Raw genomic sequence first — 6,000 nt, 5'->3', positions numbered from 1 at the left:
TGTAGAACCCTATCATCTGTCTCTGTCACCCACCCACCCTGTCCCCAAGACCTTTCTACAATTCTTGCTTTACTCAGAGGAGCTCAGCTGTTTCCCTGAGCACAGAACCCCTGGGCTCCCAGACAAATGACTTATTCTTATCATGTACTTTGCAGGAGAGTAGGAAAGAAGGGGATTGCTTAAAAAAGGACTGTGCAATCTCGACTATGGTTTTTTTTTTTTTTTCAGGACTTCTCTTTTGACTTAGAATCAAGAGTTCGGCTTCTCTTACTCCCTTCCAACCATGTTCCCAGCTCCTTCAGGGCCAAGTGTGGCTAAGCTAAGGCAATCTCTCAGGTGATTCTTTTCTCAGCCTACATGTTCACATGCCCTTGACCCTGAGACCTCCTAGAACAGCTTGGGCAGACCAGTATCCTTGGGTAAGCCAATACACTGGGATGCTTGAGAGATGAGAAATTCATAAATAAGTGTTGTTAGATCAGATTCCTTTGAACTAGCCAGTGAACAGTACCCTGTCTAGGCTGCCTTTTGTATTTACATCAGAGTTCAATCCAGCCTAGAGTGTTTGACTCTCTGCTATAGTCTGAATATGTCTGCTCATCTCCCAAGTTCCTATGCTGTATGTTACCCCGCCCTCCAAGGTGATATTGAGAGATGGAGTTTGCTGAGTGGATACCTGGATCAGTGGTTAAGAGCACCTATTGCTCTTGCAGACCTGTGTTGGATACCAGCTCCCACGTGGCAGTTCAAAGCCATTTGTAATTCCAGTTCTAGAAGATCTAATTCCTTCTTCTGGCCTCCACAGTCATCAGGAAGGCATATGGTGGATCTGCATCTAGGCAGGCAAAACACTCATACCCTATTTATTACTCTGGCAAGCAAAACGCATGTTGAGAAGGTAGGCCCTGTGTTAGTGTTCCATCCCTGGAGGAATGGAACCAATAGAATGTATATATATATATATATATATATATATATATATATATATATATATACATTTATATATATATTATAAAGAGGGATTCCCTAGTTCCCTAGACTGGCTTATATGATAGGGGTTGGAGAGTTCAACAGTGGCTATCGGCACCATAGAGAGGCTGAGAAACCAGTCGCAGCTCACTCCACAAAGATAGATGATACCCACACAGTACCAGTCTGGTGCTGAAAGCATTGATGATTCCTGGAGAGTTACTGGTTTCCAGTCCACATTGGAGACTGAAGCAGTGTCAACAAAGGATGGCAGCAGCAGCTGGGATAGGCACACTCACTAGCAACGCATAAAGGACAAGAGGCAAGCGAGATGAGATGCTGTCTCCTTAGACCCCTTTATATCTGGGCAACTCACTGGAAGTTGCCATCTCATCTACTCTGAGAGAGCCTTCTTCCTTTCTTATTACTTCCTGGATATGCATCGAAGACCTGCTTAGAGGCATGTCTCTTTTTTGACTCTAGATTCCATTGAGTTGAGAGTCATGACTAATGATGACAGTCTCCACCGAACAACTTCAATGCCCCACCCAGAGCCTTCTGCCAGGGAAGATGACTCATCAGTTCACTGACTAGATTCTATATGGTGACTGTCATATTATAGTCCTCAGTACAATGGAAGGAGATGTTTCCACATTCCAGTGTGCTGGACAGTTCCAGCACTGATCTAGACTTGGTCCCACATTAATGAAATCAGAAGGTGGGCACCAATTTGGCTGCAGTTTTGCTGTTTGCTCTCAGCCATGTCACAGTGAAGTATATTATGGAGCCTCGAATCCTCTCTGACTCTAAGTAGGTCTTGAGGGCTTTTATTGCTAGAGAGTTGGCAGTCGAGGGCTGAGTCATTTCTGCAGCGTCTCTGGTTCATCTCATTTGTCTTGCCTGGTTGACTGAGAACAGCCAGTACTTCCCTCCGCTTTTCTGAGTGCTTCTACTGTGCCTTTGTAAGTGTGCTCCAGTGTCTTTCCATAGTCGACAGACTCTGATCTTGTCGCAAGAGTACCTTTCTCTTCCATGACGCCTACAAGGAACTCTTGACATTGTCAAAGAACTCTTTCACATCTGTACTATTTGTCTTCTTACCAGAGACAGCTTTTTTATTTTATTTTATTTTATTTTTTATTTTTTTCAGAGACAGCTTTTAATTTCTAATGTCTAAATCGTAACATTCTTAATAATGAGGGAAAGGTGCACATGAAGCTCAGCTTCCTTTTTTATTTCTGGCCATGTTTATGCTGGGATAGTTTAATTAATTAGTACTTTTAGAGGTGCTGTGTCTTTCTCAGTAGCTCAGACTTTCAATCCTTCTGCCTCTGTCATCCCAGGGCTAGTGTTACAGGCACATACAACCACAAGCAGCTTTGATGTGGTTTCTGAATGCTCACATCCTTGCCAATGGTCCCTATGGTTGTTTGCTACAAGCACCATGCATTAGATACTGTTGCTGTGATAAAATACCATGAGTAAGGCAACTTATACAAGAAGGAGTTGGCTGGTGGCTCCAGAAGGATAGGAGTCCATCTTGGCAGGGAGGTACAGCAGCAGATGGCAGGAGCAGGATGCTGAGAGAACAAACAGGGAATCAGGACAAGACTATAATACTCGAAGCCTGCCCCCAGGGACAAACTTCCACCAGCAAGGCTTCACTTCTCAAAGGTTCTCGAACCTCCTCAAGCAGCGCCACCTATTGGAGACCAAATGTATCTCTCCCCTCCCAAGCCTTTGCAGGATGTTTCTCAAACTATCACATTCTACAATGGTTTTTCTCTTTGAGAAGTTTCATCTTAGCTGGGCTAAAGTGCTGGGAATCATGATTTAACCAAGATATTTGTCAGATATTTCTTCATTTCTAAAAGAAACAGTCCATTTCCTGTGGCTGGTGAAGTGGCTTGCATAGAGATTTATAAGGAGTCTCTAAGATGTTGCCAATATGGCAACTTACACTGTGCAGCTGACTTTTTGTATCTGGAATACTTACTCTTTATAGCATATTAGTCACAGTTTTAATGTTGATGATTAGTCTCATAAGTTTCATCTGACTTGGAAGTGACATTCCAGGAGTTATCATGACTCTTGGGGTCATGTTGATTTCTGGGTGTTCTAGACTTGTCTGTTCGGCAGTAAAAGTGGAGAGTTATTTTTGGCTTAGTGAGATCTGCCTAGATCATAGCCTACTGACCCATGGCCAGATCAGTCAATCACAAGCTCCTGCACAGTTCACAAATGTGTATGGTATATGCACACCATTAACTAATTCTCTGCTATTGGACACACAGTTACTTGCATTATCCTGCTGTCTATAGAGAAAATGAAGTATTTTTTGTCAGTTTTCTAAGTTGGTGAATTATGTTCGGATATCAAAGTATCTAGGTTGTGGTTGAATCTTCTTGTTCTCAAAGCTTTAAATGTAACTTTGGGCAATATTTTTTTTTAAACTTGCCTCAGTTTTGCTTGGGAATGTAGGGGAAGGATCCTGTGCTCTGACCAAGTCTAGAGTGTTAGAGAAATATGGAGTGTGACACAAGGCAGCTGTAAACAATAGAAAGGCCAATTTCTGGATAAGAGATGATTATGAAATTGAGGACCTTCCTGCCTGCTTTTCTGCATTAGTAGTGAGGGGCTGAAGTTTGACTTGATGACTGTCCCTTATAATAAACACTGGCATTTAAGACTATAAATAAAAATGACTTTAAGGAGACTCATGTGTGCGGGTGTTCTGTCTGCTATATGCTTGTGGACCATGTGCATGCCTGGTGACTCACAGAGGGCACTGGATCCTTGGAACTGGAGTTAGCGATGGTTGTAGGACACCACGTGGGTGGAAAGAGAGAACCTGAGTCATTTGCAAGAGCATCCTGTGCTCTTCACTGCTGAGCAGTCTTTCCAGCCCTCAAACTGACACATTTTAAAGAATTTAGATCTTATACCTAAAAAATGATCCCTCTCAAAACATTCATTCATATTAAAAAGACAATTACTTGTTTGAGAGAAATTATAAATAAGCCCAAATCTTTTTTCTCATTCCTTTTACATAATTGCCTTTGGAATTTAGTTGACAGATGATAGAATGTTTTCATGACATTTATAATGAAATGCTTACTAAAATAGTGTATTTGTGACACAGTGATATAATGTATAAATTTTAAATATATAGACTAAAATATTAGGCTAGACTACATGCTAGACTATATTATGAGTGATACAAGAGTAGAGGCAATCTAAAACTAGTTTTACATATTCAACATCAGGATTTATGTGTTGCCAGGATCTTCCCATATTTATAAGTTGGAAGTGTTAAAAAGCAAATCTGGAACATCATTCATTTTATACTTTTATAGTTCATTGTAGATCTCTAAAAGGGATGTTGCTTTTTCTGTAACTACAAAGACATAATACTTAATAAAATGACAGATAATTATTTAATAACATCTAATTCTATTATCTCAAAGATGTGTCTTCTTTAGTTCTTTACTTTTCAAGTCAGGAACCAAGCAATACCTTCCCCTTTGTTCTGTGATTGTGTTTCCTAAGATCCTTTTCATCTTTACTGATTCCATCCCCATTTTAGCATATTGAAGCATTTGTATGGACATATGTATTGTGACGTGTGTGTGTGTGTGTGTGTGTGTGTGTGTGTGTGTGTTCTTTGTGTCCTGGAACTGAATATTAATGTGAGATAATTGATTTTATTCTGGTGCTATTGTTTTAGTCTTTAGGTTATTGAAAATTCAATCTCTCTTCTCTAAATCTCCCCATCACTGCCTTATCAAATGGGTTGTAGATATTTGGTGCTAGAATCAATGATCTCACTTAGGAGTTTCTAGTCATCCATTTCCAAATCTACTCTTCTTTCTACATGGTTTAGCTGATATACTTTTATTTTAAAGATTTCTGTCTTCAGCTAGGCCTTGAGCTGCTTGGAAGGGGAGGCAGGGTGGCCATTTAAGTTTGTGCTCCTAGTCTTTAGTCAGCAACTCCCAGAGTAAGACATTTGTATTCTGTCAACTTCCAAAACTCTGTAAGGATGTCATTTCCCTGTTTTATTTATTACAATTAACAATATTCGTGGATGTTGAGGTATTGCTTTAGTCAGTAATACTAACTCTATTCTGAGCTCTTCTACCCTCTTGACACAACCCATTGTCTTTGGTTAACTTCTGATTGGCGAGTATTGCCCCAGGGCATGTGGGAGATACTTGCGAGACATGTTTCAGAAAGCTTTGTTTGTCTGTGGTGGGAGGCTGGGTTTGGTGATACTCATTTTGTTTAAAGAAAGCAAGCACGCAAGCCCAGAAAATAGCTACACTGGGCAAAGAATGAAGTTTTTTTGACTAATAAATTTGTCTTTGAGGTAATTTTAAAGGACAATTTGTAGAGTTCTAGAAAATGTTTGTTTAATCTGAGGCTCATAAATTATAAATTATACTATTTTAGTAACAGTATGTAAAAATTCTATCTTGGAATCTCTTAATGCATTCCAACCATGAAGACTTTGTCTTAAATTTCTTTTCATCTTCATACACTTGCTATGGACTGAATGTTTGTGTCACCCAAGAGTTCATGTACTGAAGAGAGAGCCCCAATGTGGTAACATTTGGAGGCAGAACTTTGGTGTGTCATTAGGTCCTGAGTCCTTAAAAGTAAGAGGATAAAAGAGGGAAGTGGATCTCAACTCCACCTTGTGAAGATACAATGGGAAGACAGATTCCCACAAATGTCTCAGATTTAAACCAAACTTACTATTCAAAGAGCTTCAAAGATCTAGGCATCTATCTATGAGTACAGGAGAATGTCATTAGGAGTCATTCTTTTGCTATATATGTTTACTGAAACAGTAGTATTTCATTTTACCCTAGGTCCCTGTGCTATCTAGTCTCAAGCTCTTGGTTACCCAAGCAGCATTGAATATGGGTTCCATCTCATCCGAGTGGGCCTTAAGTGAAATCAGATATTGCTTGGTTATTTCCAGAAGTGTTCTGCCACGATTGCATTTGGCATATCTTGCAGGCAGGA

Source organism: Peromyscus maniculatus, chromosome 9, assembly GCF_049852395.1.
Source record: "Peromyscus maniculatus bairdii isolate BWxNUB_F1_BW_parent chromosome 9, HU_Pman_BW_mat_3.1, whole genome shotgun sequence".
NCBI lineage: Eukaryota > Metazoa > Chordata > Mammalia > Rodentia > Cricetidae > Peromyscus > Peromyscus maniculatus.
Note: the sequence above shows the minus strand (reverse complement) of the source record.